The sequence below is a fragment of the Megalobrama amblycephala genome, linkage group LG12 (genome assembly GCF_018812025.1).
Source record: "Megalobrama amblycephala isolate DHTTF-2021 linkage group LG12, ASM1881202v1, whole genome shotgun sequence".
Taxonomy (NCBI): Eukaryota; Metazoa; Chordata; class Actinopteri; order Cypriniformes; family Xenocyprididae; genus Megalobrama; species Megalobrama amblycephala.
Window position 1 is genome coordinate 15,500,403 of NC_063055.1, and position 15,732 is coordinate 15,516,134.

Consider the following 15,732-nt stretch of genomic DNA (forward strand, 5'->3'; position numbering starts at 1 on the left):
AAACACACACAAAAAAATTGCATCCATCTATAATCAAAGTAATCCATTCAGCTCCAGGGGGTTAATAAAGGCCTTTAATAAAGGATATCCGAAGCTCTATAGGGCGGCGCTTAAGGCCATTGACTCAGAATCTTGGACTGAAGCAGAGTGCTGCCGACAAAGACTCTGAGATAAGTAACACAGCAGTGTACGGAGTGTCTCGTTCCCTCTTCTCAGGGAACCAATGTTGTGTTAGGTAACCGGAGACATTCCCTTTGAAGTCTGTTTCTCAACACTGCATCGATCCCGCTATGTTAATAACAAAGGTCCAGATCTGCTGCAAGTCAAGCCGTTGACCTCAGCTAAAAGTACTTCATGCAACAGAGACCTCATAAGCTCAGCAGTGTAGCGGCTATAAGAGCAAGTTGCACAAGTATGGACTACTGCAAACACATTGCAGAGTAAAGGACAGTGGTCTCGCATGCATCACTGCCAGCATTCATGTTGCGCTTGTCTCCAGACTGCAGTAACACGGGTGCAGGGGCCCTTTCATTGCTGCTTGCAGCTTTAATTTTTGTTTTGTTTTTGCGCAAAAAAAGTATTCTCGTCACTTCATAACATTAAGGTTGAACCACTGTAAGTCACGTTGACTATTTTAACAATGACTTTAATGGAACTTGGATGTGGTATTTATGTTGATTTCTATGGGGGATAAAAAACCTCTCGGATTTCATCAAAAATATCTTAATATGTGTTCCGAAGAAGAATTACAGGTTCTCAAGAACGACATGAGGATAAGTAATTAATGACAGAAATTTCATTTTTTTAATTCTGCCAAAAGTGTGTCTGATGTGTTCAGCTATTGGAATATAAAATGGTTATCAAAGGGTGAACAGATTTCTCATGGTGGAATACGGGACAGGATGGACATGGAATTCTCCCTCCCACCAAATTTTATATGAGAAATCTTATTTCATGATAATGGTGTATATCAGATATTTATTGTATTTTTGTTATATAAAAAAGAAAGAAGCAAACTACAAACAATACAATAATTAGAAAATAAATTTTAAAAAAGTCAGGTATAGTAGGTTTATTTATGCATACATTTATTTAACATCTATTGTTTGAGTAACATATTGTTTGAGTAACATATGACACAGACTGGTATTTTAGGCTGCTGTCACTTTAAGACCGAATGCTAGGATCTAATATAATGACACAAATCTCCATTCGGTTTTCACCAAGCTGCACATTAGCCATAACCGACTGTATTTACGTAAGATCCTCCACATGAAGGTCATTTTGACATCTGTGTCTGTATTTGACCATTCAGGCGCAAAGAGAACTGAATTTGGGATTGTGTGCTGTCTGATAGATCGCTTTTGGTTTGTTATTCAGAGTGACAACACATTTGAGTTCTTTTTCACAACTTACTGAGCATAATAACTTGATAAACTCTTTTTGAAGATCCTTGTTAAATGTACACACACGCTACATTCTGACACAGAACGCACATTTCAAAGTAAAATAGCAGGCTGTAGCATTGGTTTTCAGAGAAACAAGTATGTGAACTCAGCATGTTTCCTAAATATCTGCACATTTATTATGGTATTTTTATGCTTTAGTACAGTCAAAAACTTGAAAAAGAAAATGCTTGGATTAATGACAAAGTGATGACAGCTTGAGTGTATCCACATGATTGTTCTTGCAGTCAGCTCCCTTTGACCTGTAAATGCCATTCATCAGTTTTATTATTATGTACTTCTTCTCATTTACCAGACAAAGGTCTTTGTTAGTCACTTTTTTTAATAATTAACTTTTACATGCTAGATGTGCTTTGTCTCAACAGGAAAGTGAAAACTTAGGGAATTTTGAGTCCTAAGCTGTGTCAATAGCACTAGGAGTCTCAGGTGTTTAAGACACAATCTCAAATGACACTGAAAGGAAAAACTTTCATAACATAACAGACACAAAGTAGATTATTCTAATGCAACATTTTATTCAACCATATAAATCTACATGGCTTAAAAAGTTAAAAAAGTTCAAGAGACAACATATTCACTGAACTGACTATATCTGTTTATAGGATTTATCAAGCAGATAATTATATGAATGTATAATTTTGCTATGTATAAAGTCTGAATGATGTCTCTTTTCTGAATCTTTCTACACTGTCACAAGAAATTATAGAGTCAGCAGTCTGTATAAGTTTATATTGCAATAGTTCTCAACCAGAGGTCCAGGACCACCAGAGGGCCTCAGCAAAATACCAAAATGGGCTGCACGATCACTAAACACAATTTAATAAAAAAGTTAAAAGCTGAAAATAAGCAGCTTTGTCATTTCATCAGAACCAGAGGAAGGATCTTTGATATTGTCTTAGACAACGGGGCCTTGAGAACCACTGCAACAGAAAACATGCACATAGCCTTTCAGAAACAATTGTGTTACCTACCTAATGTTACATTCTCTAGGATTTTAATATGTGCCTATTATGCTGCTTTTTCATGAGATGTAATAGAAGTCTCTGGTGTCCCCAGAATGTGTCTGTGAAGTTTCAGCTCAAAATAACCCACAGATCATTTATTATAGCTTTTTGTGTGTGTCCCTTTAAATGCAAATGAGCTGCTGCTCCTGGCCCCCTTTCTAAAAGAGGGAGGGGCTTTAACAGCTTGTGCTTCAGTTGCTCAACAACAACAAAGCTGGAGAATCTCATGCAGCCAAAATGACGATTGTCAGTAATGTTGTTCAGCCTTACATTGTTCAAACCGGAGACGGACACTGATGGATACATTTATAGTTCCTTTGAAGTTGAATCAACTCATCAACTAGCATGTTAAACTTTTGTGCAAATCGAGCGTTGAATTGACCCTTGTTTGTAAAGCAGTCCAGCATAAAATGACAGCATGGTAACAACACTCTACTACAACAACTCTTCCTCTTCTCTAATGCAGCCCAACATGGCCTCACTCCTGTGTTGCGTGTTCTCGGGGACAGGGTTTATGTAAAAAAAAAAATTGTCACCAACCCTGGAAGAAGCTTGTGTCCTTCGCAGTCATTTATTGTAGTCCTTATCTGACTTCAATATAAAAACCCGATTCCAAAACAGTTGGGACACTGTACAAATTGTGAATAAAAACAGAATGCAATGATGTAGAAGTTTCAAATTTCAATATTTTATTCAGAATACAACATCGATGACATATCAAATGTTTAAACTGAGAAAATGCATCATTTTAAGGGAAAATAAGTTTTTAAGATTTTAAATTTCATGGCATCAACACATATCAAAAAAGTTGGGACAAGGCCATGTTTACCACTGTGTGGCATCCCCTCTTCTTTTTATAACAGTCTGCAAACGTCTAGGGACTGAGGAGACAAGCTGCTCAAGTTTAGGAATAGGAATGTTGTCCTATTCTTGTCTAATACAGGCTTCTAGTTGCTCAACTGCCTTAGGTCTTCTTTGTCGCATCTTCCTCTTTATGATGCGCCAAATGTTTTCTATGGGTGAAAGATCTGGACTGCAGGCTGGCCATTTCAGTACCCGGATCCTTCTTCTACGCAGCCATGATGTTGTAATTGATGCAAGGTCATTGATTCATGTTGGAAAATGCAAGGTCTTCCCTGAAAAAGACAATGTCTGGATGGGAGCATATGTTGTTCTAGAACTTGGATATACCTTTCAGCATTGATGGTGCCTTTCCAGATGTGTAAGCTGCCCATGCCACACGCACTCATGCAACCCCATACCATCAGAGATGCAGGCTTCTGAACCGAGCACTGATAGCAACTTGGGTTGTCCTTGTCCTCTTTAGTCCGGATGACATGGCATCCTAGTTTTCCAAAAAAGAACTTTAAATTTTGATTTGTCTGACCACAGAACAGTTTTCCACTTTGCCGCAGTCCATTTTAAAAAAAGCCTTGGCCCAGAGAAAACACCTGCGCTTCTGGATCATGTTTAGATATGGCTTCTTTTTTGACCTATAGAGTTTTAGCCGGCAACGGTGAATGGCACGGTGGATTGTGTTCACCGACAATGTTTTCAGGAAGTATTCCTGAGCCCATGTTGTGATTTCCATTACAGTAGCATTCCTGTATGTGATGCAGTGCCATCTAAGGGCCCGAAGATCACGGGCATCCAGTAAGGTTTTCCGGCCTTGACTCTTATGCACAGAGATTGTTCCAGATTCTCTGAATCTTTGGATGATATTATGCACTGTAGATAATGATAACTTCAAACTCTTAACAATTTTTCTCTGAGAAACTCCTTTCTCATATTGCTCCACTATTTTTCGCCACAGCATTGGGGGAATTGGTGATCCTCTGCCCATCTTGACTTCTGAGAGACACTGCCACTCTGAGAGGCTCTTTTTATATCCAATCATGTTGCCAGTTGACCTAATAAGTTGCAAATTGGTCCTCCAGCTGTTCCTTATATGTACATTTAACTTTTCCAGCCTCTTATTGCTACCTCTCCCAACTTTTTTCTCATGAAATCCAAAATGAGCCAATATTTGGCATGACATTTCAAAATGTCTCACTTTCAACATTTGATATGTTATCTATATTCTATTGTGAATAAAATACAAGTTTATGAGATTTGTAAATTATTGCATTCCTTTTTTATTCACAATTTGTACAGTGTCCCAACTTTTTTGGAATCAGGTTTGTACACTACCATTCAGTTCAGTTTATAAGCTGTCAGATGAAACCAAACATGACATATATACATGTTATAAAACACTAGTAGATAAATAGTATGTAGTTGAAAGCATGTCATATGAAGCAAATGCTACAGATGTGTCATTGAAGTGTAAATGATTCTGTCTCTCCAGACAGAACCATCCTGTGCCTGGAGTGTCCCAACAGTCCTCAATCAGCATATTGATGAATCTCTCACACTAGATAGGCATTAGCATATGATGATAAAGGCCATTGCGCTACGTTTAATTCACATGTATACCTTTAGTACAGTAAAGATTTATATATATATATATATATATATATATATATATATATATATATATATATATATATATTTTTTTTTTTTTTTACATAATTTTTATGTTGCATATAATTGTACACTATCTGTTATTGTGGTGCAACTATATTACTTTCCTTTGTCGTTTTAATCAAATATCATTTGATGGTCATTATCATAACAAAACCTGATGGTATCTCTGAGCAAATGCTAAAGCTTTTTAATTTTAAGTTTGAATTTAATATAGACCTGTTTATACTCATGATTCATCTTGTGTGGAAGCTGAAATAAAGAAAAAAAGGTTGTCATCTCCGATATTAACCTTAAAATGAACATGTTGGTAAATTCATATTTTCATTAAACATAGAGTACTTACATGGAGTAAGGGAGTAATCACTCTTTGACGTCTCAGAGCCTCGTCCTGAATAACAATGGCACAGTTAAACAAAGAACACTAGAAACATGAAACTGCATTGGGATGAACTTTAAAAGTGTCTCTAAAAGAACTGATGTTTGGTTTCTTTTCCTAATTGAGTTTACAAAACATTTACCAGCAGAACATCTCTTCCTCCTCCATATAATGAGAGCAGTTATGATGAGAACAGCCACACAAATTAACACCAGCACACTGATAACTACAGACAGACTGAAGGATGCTGAGTCAGATTCATCTACATCTGAAATGAATTAAAAATAATAATTTAAAATATTATCAACAACAGTGAGATAAACAACTGGAAAAGAAAGTCAAATAAAGTTAGTAAAACATTTTTGTTATTCATTGTAATATTCTAATAGTACTGTTTTTTCTAAGGCTTGATATTCTACATTTTATTGTATTGTATAGAACGAAAATAAAGTATCATGAATCTAATGTCTAATTTGTTGTTCAGTTTTCTTTGTTAGATATTTGTTAGTTTTTCTTTACCAAACGTAATGTCCAGTTTGTTGTCCAGATTGAGGTGCTTCATTGTACAGTTGTATTTGTGTCTTTCACGTTGTTCTTCTGCGCTGATCACCAAACTCTTCCTCATCTGGTAAGTTCCGTCTCCATTGGGAAGAATCTCTCCTCCTGTGATCTGATCATCATCCACAGGCTGATCATCTCTGAACAGAGTCAGGTTAATGTGACGGGGGTAAAAACCAGTGGCCAGACAGCTGATCTGAAGCCCTTGAGAGTCTGTGAGTGTCTTCTTCATGAGTCTGACTCTGGGTTTCACTACAGTGAAGGATGAGAAGTCTTACTGTTGTTAAACTGTTGCATCAGTTATTTATTTATGGTTCACATGTTTCATAAAACAATCAGAAACATGTATAATCTTAATTACACTGAAGTTAATCAGGTTGATTCTCTCACCTTTTCTCATCACATTGTTCTTTTCCATATTCAGGTACCTTCGCAAAACTTTAATGCAAATAGGATGATAAAATGTTTCATATAAAAATTTCATATGAATCTGTTTCACTTGGTCCCACTGTATTATCCATGGCCTTTTCATCTGGATATCTTTTTTTTCTAGGTCATAGGTCACCTCCTCCAAATTTTGTCCATCAAAAGCATCCAATCTCTGAAGTCGACCTGGTTTATCATTGTTCAGTAGTTCACATCCAGCAAGTCTCTGATGAACATGTACACCTTCAAATTAAGAAAAATTGTGTTTTATTAGTCCTCTCTGATGATTACCCTGTCTTATAGTGATATAGTTCTCACCTTCTGTGAGATTTAGGTGTTTCTTAACATCAAAATCACGATTTTTCATGCCATTATATGTGTCAATTAACACAACACCAGCATCACTTTGATCTTCATCATTTTGAATCACTGTGAGAGCGATAGGCAGGTTTCCATGTGGTTGAGTCATAATACATAATTTGCAGATCATCCAACATCACCACAACACTGAACTCAGGAAATGGTGTCTGTCCAGCTATATATGTTGCCAAAACCATCAGTGAGTGAGAACCTGTGGATACACAAGGACGAGAAAATAGTTCAGTGTCAAATCAGGCCATAACATATGACTACACATTCCAGGCTTATCTTCCTCTGGCATTATAACTGAATATACATATGATAAATATTCCATCACATATTTCAAGTTGTCATCCACATTAAAATATATGAGAATAAGGTTCATGCTAAGAACCATGATACTACAAGACCATGATACTACAACACTGTTAACGATATTTTAAAAAAGCAGCATGCAGCCATTGTGCAAGTTTACAATTAATATAAAAAAACATGAACAGATATTTCACACATATTTACAATTGTTTACCAGACAGACACATTATTATAAACCTGAGCTGCTCTTCCTCTAACTTCCAAACTTAGTATTTCTTAGTATTTATGTCATTCAAAATGAGACTGTCCAGCATTCACAGACAAAATATAAAAAAACCCTGCAACATAAAAGGGATAGGTCACCCAAACATGTAGGCCTAAATTCTGTTTACATTTACTCACCCTCCAAACCTGTAAAAGAAGACATTTTGTGAAACATCTGAGTGGTTGTTGTTTTATAATAAATTACAATGATAAATGATAAATTGCCTTCCTACTGTAAACAGCTGTTAGGTAAACATCACAATATTAAGGGTAACACTTTAGAATACTGATCCTTCATTAATAAATAACTACACAGGAACAAATGAGTAATGCATTATTAACACTCTAGTAACTAATAACTTTCAAGAAACTCTGCTTAATTAATTAATTAGTAAGTAATAGTGCTCAGTTGACGGTGGTAGTTCACTATTAGCTAATCAGTAACTACTGTTTTTTCATATCTCCCAGAGAACTACTAAGAACTACTATATACATGTTCATAATTAACATGAATGATGCATAATGTATAATTAATTCTAAAGTAAAGGTCATGGTAACCCACTAGTAATGACTGAAGTATTACCAAATCCTTCAGAAGGAATTACTAATTATTTGGATCAGTATTCTAATGTGAAAAACATGATAATTCTCTTGTAACTACTGAAGTCATTGTAAACTTTTTAGATTTTTGTCCAGTTTTGTACAGTAATTCCTTCTGATGTATTTGGAAACACTCGAGTCAACACTTGAGGGGACTTTAGACGTCATCATGACAAACTGGAAATTTGGACAGAATTTCTCATGAAAAAGTGGATACGTATTCATACAGAGCGCAGATCATAATTAGGGAGCATGTTTTTAAATAAAGTTGTTCTTCAAATAAAGTTTGAGGAAGCTTGGTGGTGGTGACGTTGATCCGCGACCATGGTGTGCTGTAGTCCGTTTATAGCCTTCTGTTAGCCTTTTATATCTGACGACTTTATTTTGGCTTCAAAATGTATAAATGTTGTGTTAACTTGTAAAGCTTATCTTGATAGATAAAACGTGTAGTGTCATAACCCTTTGTTAAACACCAGTTTATTTTTTGCGATTTTCCAAAAGTCTATGGGAAAACTAAACAGGCATTCGATCGAGGGAACCCGTGCACTGCTTACCTCCGGGTTGGCCTACAAAAACACGTCATCCCTGAGGTACTTCAGTCATTACTCGTGGGTTACCATGATCTCCACTTTAGAATTTATTATACATTATGCATTATTCACATTAATTATGAACCTGTATATAGTAGTTCTTAGTAGTTCTCTGGGAGGTATGAAATATTATAGTTACTGTTTAGTTAATAGTGAATTACCACGTTCAAATGAGCACTATTAATTACTAATTCATTAATCAAAGTTTTGTTGTTAGTTAATAGTAGTTACTAGAGTGTTAATAATGCATTACTCATTTGTTCCTGTGTAATTATTCATTACTGAAGGATCAACACTTGACACCTTCCTGCTTGTGCCTGGAAGTGCAATTCATGCTGGCCTTTTTGGGTTTATTTGTAAACCATTTGTTACCATCGACAACAAGATCAACAAGTTTTTTTTTTTTTTTTTTGTTTTTTTTTAATGAAATAAAAAGTTGTATCAACCTGCAGGCCAACTTTTCACTTAGATTGGACACGACCATTTGTAAATCCTCTTCCAGTTATTTTTAGCTGTACAAAAAAGCTCATTTTGCTGTTTGATATTGCAAACTGGTATTTCTTACCATATATGTATTGTCGTAATTATAGACACACTGCTTTGTAGCACAAATAATTTTACCATTTAATGTCGTTTTTCTTCAAGGCAAATTAATCTCACACATTCACTTAAAATAATTTAGTGTTCCAAAATAAGGTGAATAGGAAAGTATAAATGAACTTACCTGCATTGACAACTGTCAAGCATGACAACAGATATGCAAGCTTGAGCATTCTCTAAATGAATGAATCCAGGTGATGTCTGTAAAAAAAATAATAAAATAAAAAATAAGCGCATGCACACGTGTCCCTACATAACACGAATCAGTCTTCTATGGGGTGTGTTTTATGCACTTATGGCAGGTCCATAATGCCGTCGCTGCCACAATAAATTAATATTTTACCCATGTGTTTTTTCTAGTTTTTCTTATCTTCCCTTTCTTATCTTTCTTATCAATCATTATTAACTTTTTGCTTTTACTTTCCTATATGTTCTGATGACATTGAATATATTCTTGCTACATATTGTGTATTGTGTACAAAGTTGTATGTCTTTGATGTCCTCTCTTGTTCACAAGCAAAAAAAAAAAAAAAAAAAAAAACATCATTTAAAAAAAATCATTCACTTTCTCCTGGAGATTAAGGACAAGGTGCAAATTATACACCATCAGAGTTTCAATTTTATTTCATTTTCACAAATATTAACAACTTTAAAGATGAATACATAAATTCACTAATTATAATCTATAAACATAATATTCTGGATTGTGTCATTCCGAGTTTTTACTTTTGATGTCTACTTTTGAGGTTTAGGAACACAGTGTGACTGATAATAGACTATCAAACTCAAGTGAATCCATTTTATTTCACCTGAAAAGTGGTAAAATGGCAGATTTTTGTAGGCTATCTAAGATCTGGTCTTTAGTCTAATTTTATATTTCTTCCCCCACTCCAGAACCTAGTAGCTGAAGTATTGTGTTGGAGTATGCAGGTGCTACACATTGGATCACAATATGAACATGTACTCTGAATTTTATTCTTAATATTTTTATGGAGCTACTATCTGACAACCCAAAACTTCTAATGATTCAGTAATGATGATGAACTTAAAAGATTATAGATCATTTCCCACAACATAAAAACAATGCCATTAATAAAAGGTAAAGCCTAATTAATTGACTACTTAGGATTTTCTCATTTCAGTCAAAACACACCATTGATTTGATTTAGTTATTTTCAAATCAGCCTTCTCTCAGATTTATTTAAATCACAGCCTGCTAAATAAAACATTACGAAATTTAAAAAAAAAAAATCAATTAATAAATGAATAAAAATAAACCTTTTTTTTTTTTTTTTTTTTTTTTTTACAAAAATAAGGATAATTCACAGGTAAGATAACACATCTCATATAGCCGCCTTAGCAGCTAGCAACAACAGTCATTTAAAATGCAGATATTATAAAATATTATAAATGTCACAGACACGCCAGGCTCTGCACCCAGCCAACCACGTCACACTCCCTCACCAGAGTACTGATCACATGCTCCTGACACTCATCACCAGTCCAATCAACAGCACCATAAAAGACACTCATAGTCACTCAGTCATTGTCTGGTCTCGTTAACGCATACTTACCTGAATGCTTACCTTATGGACTCCTTACCTGTCTCAAGTGTTCTCCTAGATCCTCTGTGTTCTCCAGTGAGTGTCATTGTGCTGTCTCTGTTACAAGTCTCCTAGTCATCATTGAATCTGGTGTGAAGATTAAGTTCAGAACTCCTGTCTTGATATATCCTTTGGCTGGCTCCACGTCCTTCTGTCTTCATCGAACCTGGTGTGAAGATCAAGTCAAGTATTACTGTCTTACTTATATATGTATTTACTTACTTATATTATGTATTACTTATATATTCTGTCTGGAATCTTCATCTGAAATACTCACCTATCACTGCTCTGGTTGTCTCAATAAACATTGTGAACTTTACCTGTGTCTTCGACCTCCTGTGTACCATAACAATAAACATTAAATATTATTTGATATTTTAAAAATAGCTTGATATTTTACCCAAAGTCTGCCCTAGTCTGCTTTCTGACCTGCAGCTGAACCACAAATGATGTACATATTTTTCCACCATCAAATATTAGCGATTCGCATTTCACAAATTAACTATACTTTCAGTACACAATAGTTACACAAATGAATTAGATCAATCAATGCATTTATTTCCATTCAAAGGGATAGAAACCAAATTAATAACATTAGGCTTAAACAATTCCTTATCCAGCAAATTCTAAACCCGGGGTTCTCAACTGATTAGGGTTGGAGCTAAACTCTGCAGGAAAATGGACCTTGAGGACCAGAGCTGACAAACCCTGGATTAGAACTTGCTGTTCTCCTCCTTAGCATCAGAAATTCATACATCTATTATAACTGCCTGTATTTTTGGTCAGAAGTTATCATGTTAGTATTTCTTTGTTGTAAAAAAATAATAATTTAAATTATATAATTTAATAATAATAAATTTTTACTGATAATACTTTTTGTAATCTCTTATTTGCCTAAATAGATAAACTATATACATGAAACGGTAACACTTTACAGTACGGGTGCACTAATATGCATTAATTCATGCTTAACTAATGCACAGATAAACATGTTTTAATGTATGACTCATGAACTAAAAATTAATTAATGATTATTGTAGCAGCAACTAATAAAGTTTCTACAAACCCGATTTCAAAAAAGTTGTGACACTGTACAAATTGTGAATAAAAACAGAATGCAATGATGTGGAAGTTTCAAATTTCAATATTTTATTCAGAATACAAAATAGATGACATATCAAATGTTTAAACTGAGAAAATGTATCATTTTAAGGGAAAAATAAGTTGATTTTAAATTTCATGGCATCAACACATCTCAAAAAAGTTGGGACAAGGCTATGTTTACCACTGTGTGGCATCCCTTCTTCTTTTTATAACAGTCTGCAAACGTCTGGGGACTGAGGAGACAAGTTGCTCAAGTTTAGGAAGAGGAATGTTGTCCCATTCTTGTCTAATACAGGCTTCTAGTTGCTCAACTGTCTTAGGTCTTCTTTGTCGCATCTTCCTCTTTATGGTGTGCCAAATGTTTTCTATGGGTGAAAGATCTGGACTGCAGGCTGGCCATTTCAGTACCCGGATCCTTCTTCTACGCAGCCATGATGTTGTAATTGATGCAGTATGTGGTCTGGCATTGTCATGTTGGAAAATGCAAGGTCTTCCCTGAAAGAGACGACGTCTGGATGGGAGCATATGTTGTTCTAGAACTTGGATATACCTTTCAGCATTGATGGTGCCTTTCCAGATGTGTAAGCTGCCTATGCCACATGCACTCATGCAACCCCATACCATCAGAAATGCAGGCTTCTGAACCGAGCACTGATAGCAACTTGGGTTGTCCTTGTCCTCTTTAGGCCGGATGACATGGCGTCCCAGTTTTCCAAAAATAACTTTAAATTTTGATTCATCTGACCACAGAACAGTTTTCCACTTTGCCACAGTCCATTTTAAATGAGCCTTGGCCCAGAGAAAACGCCTGCGCTTCTGGATCATATTTAGATATGGCTTCTTTTTTGACCTATAGAGTTTTAGCCTGCAACGCCGAATGGCACGGTGGATTGTGTTCACCGACAATGTTTTCTGGAAGTATTCCTGAGCCCATGTTGTGATTTCCATTACAGTAGCACTCCTGTATGTGATGCAGTGCCGTCTAAGGGCCCGAAGATCATGGGCATCCAGTAAGGTTTTCCGGCCTTGACCCTTACGCACAGACATTGTTCCAGATTCTCTGAATCTTTGGATGATATTATGCACTGTAGATGATGATAACTTGAAACGGTAACGCTTTAGATTACAGCCCGGAAAGTACTGCGTAATTACAACGAATTTACAGCGTAACTTTCAATAATTATAGTGTATCTATACAGTAAGTATGTGTAAGTATAGGGGAACAATATGTAAAGTATTGGGAATAAAGGGGTAACAACCAGGAAAATAACAAATTATTTATACTGTAAATATTTTATAACTAAGGGGTACGTATGACATATAACTAAGGGGTATGTATGACATTACGGGCCGTAAATTAAAGTAGAGCTTGTTACCCTCTTATTTCATGTAGTTACAGGGTAAGTATGACATTACGGGACATAAATTAAAGTGGAGCTTGTTACCCTCTTATTTCATGTAGTTACAGAATAAAATGCAAACAATCTGATATCACTGACTCCGAAACCTTTATTTGAACAAGTTTATTAAAAACAGGTCTACAACACTTATTATTCATTTTTTTTAAATCAACTTTTCATTTCAAACTCTAAAGAGTTACTTTCCTGACAAAAAGTAACAAGTTTTGTCCGTTTTTATGGCTTTTTGGTTGTTGTTGTTTCTCGCTTGGCTTCCTCCTGCTCTTGTTTCTTAGCTGATGAATCTTAAGAAGGAATCTCATTGCTGTTCTGTATTGTAAGAAAATACAGTACACCCCGAAATTTTTTCATGGTTTAGGCTATTCATCTTTTCGCTTCTGACCAACTGTCACTAGCGCCTGCATGAGAGTCGACTTTGCATTTGACGAAGCATATAAATGAGCAATGTGAAGCTTTCATGACGTTCTCGCGGGAGATTCGTGTGAAACTCGCGCGAGAACTGCCATCTCTGTTATTCTGTCTTGTTTGTTTCTCATTCTCATTATCTGTTATTCTGTGTATTTTGTTGTGAGCATTACTAAAAAAAATAATAAAAAAAAAAAACTGACGGGATCCAACATCTGACATACAGTTGGTCGAAAGTTTTAAAAATATTCAAATATTTGGTATTTTTCTTACAAATACGTATCGTTTCACTTCACTTCAGAAGACATCGATTCATCCATTAGGGTCGTATGGATTACTGTAGTTATTGCTGTATGTGCTGTTTGATGCTGACTTTTAGGAACACGTGAGCTTGCATTATAAAGCGTTCCCAGATGATTTATTTTTTTTCCTAAAATCCTTTTTGTGTTCATCTTAAGAAGGAAAGTTGTATACATCTCAGATTGCATGAGGGTAAAAGATGAGTAAACGGTGAGCACATTTCCGGGTGTACTGTATTTTCTTATAATACAGAATATCAAATGGGATTCCCTCTTATTCATGGGATTCATCAGTGGAAAGAAAGAAAAAGAGGAACAAGAGGAGTAGGAAGCCAAGCAAGAGAAACAAATAAGAAGTGTTGCAACTTTAAATCTGTTTTGAAATAAGTTGTTTTTCAAATAAAGTTTTCTAAGTGATATGACTGTTTGTGTTTACTTATTTATTTATTTATTTATTTATTTATTATTAATTACTTACCCTGTAACTACATGAAATAAGAGGGTAACAAGCTCCACTTTAATTTACAGCCCGTAATGTCATACTTACCCTGTAACTACATGAAATAAGAGGGTAACAAAGCTCCACTTTAATTTACGGCCGTAATGTCATATTTACCCCTTAGTTATATGTCATAAGTACCCCTTAGTTATAAAATATTTACAGTATAAATAATTTGTTATTTTCCTGGTTGTTACCCCTTTATTCCCAATACTTTACATATTGTTCCCCTATACTTACACATACTTACTGTATAGTTACACTATAATTATTGAAAGTTACACTGTAAATTTGTTGTAATTACACAGTACTTTCCGGGCTGTAATCTAAAGCGTTACCCTTCAAACTCTTTGAAATTTTTCTCTGAGAAACTCCTTTCTGATATTGCTCCACTATTTTTCATCGCAGCATTGGGGGAATTGGTGATCCTCTGCCCATCTTGACTTCTGAGAGACACTGCCACTCTGAGAGGCTCTTTTTATACCCAATCATGTTGCCAATTGACCTAATAAGTTGCAAATTGGTCCTCCAGCAGTTCCTTATATGCACATTTAACTTTTCCGGCCTCTTATTGCTACCTGTCCCAACTTTTTTGGAATGTGTAGCTCTCATGAAATCCAAAATGAGCCAATATTTGGCATGACATTTCAAAATGTCTCACTTTTAATATTTGATATATCTATATTCTATTGTGAATAAAATATAAGTTTATTAAATTTGTAAATTATTGCATTCCTTTTTTATTCACAATTTGTACAGTGTCCCAACTTTTTTGGAATCGGGTTTTGTATTTCCATTGGAAAGGGTGTGGCTAAGTTAGGATACCTCTCCAGCCCTGTTAAATAATTTAGGAGCTGAGACCTAGTCTTCTGCAGAAGACCTTTATGAGTCACACTTATTCTTAAGTCTAGGAATAAGAGTAAATTTACATCATTCTTAGAATTTTGACACATTTAAGACTAAAATTTTACTCTGAGCAGCTTTATACATTCGGCCTCCCAAGTTAATAAGTAAAAGGATAACCTCAACGTTAGGTTCCAAAAACTGAGGTAATGTTTAAGGTATGCAAGTAGCTATAGCAATTTACCCTTCTCTGATGGCACACAATAACTCTGGGTTACCAACAGAAGGTTGATTGAACTAACTCTTCACATGTGTTTTGGACCTTACGTACCACGAGTAAACAAGGTTTAGGTTCAACTGAGAGTTCAGGGTATGTTACGGTGAATTAGCCTTGCTTTCTGGAATACCACCAGTTGTTCCTACATGTTTTTGTAATTCAGAATAAATTTTAATACAAATGTAACGAATTATCTGT

The 15,732-nt window shown here is 35.3% G+C and overlaps 1 pseudogene; it reads right to left on the minus strand.

The window, feature by feature from the left end:
• Positions 1 to 5,084: 5,084 nt before the first annotated feature.
• On the minus strand, positions 5,085 to 9,400 carry LOC125279445 (annotated as a pseudogene).
• Positions 9,401 to 15,732: the final 6,332 nt, after the last annotated feature.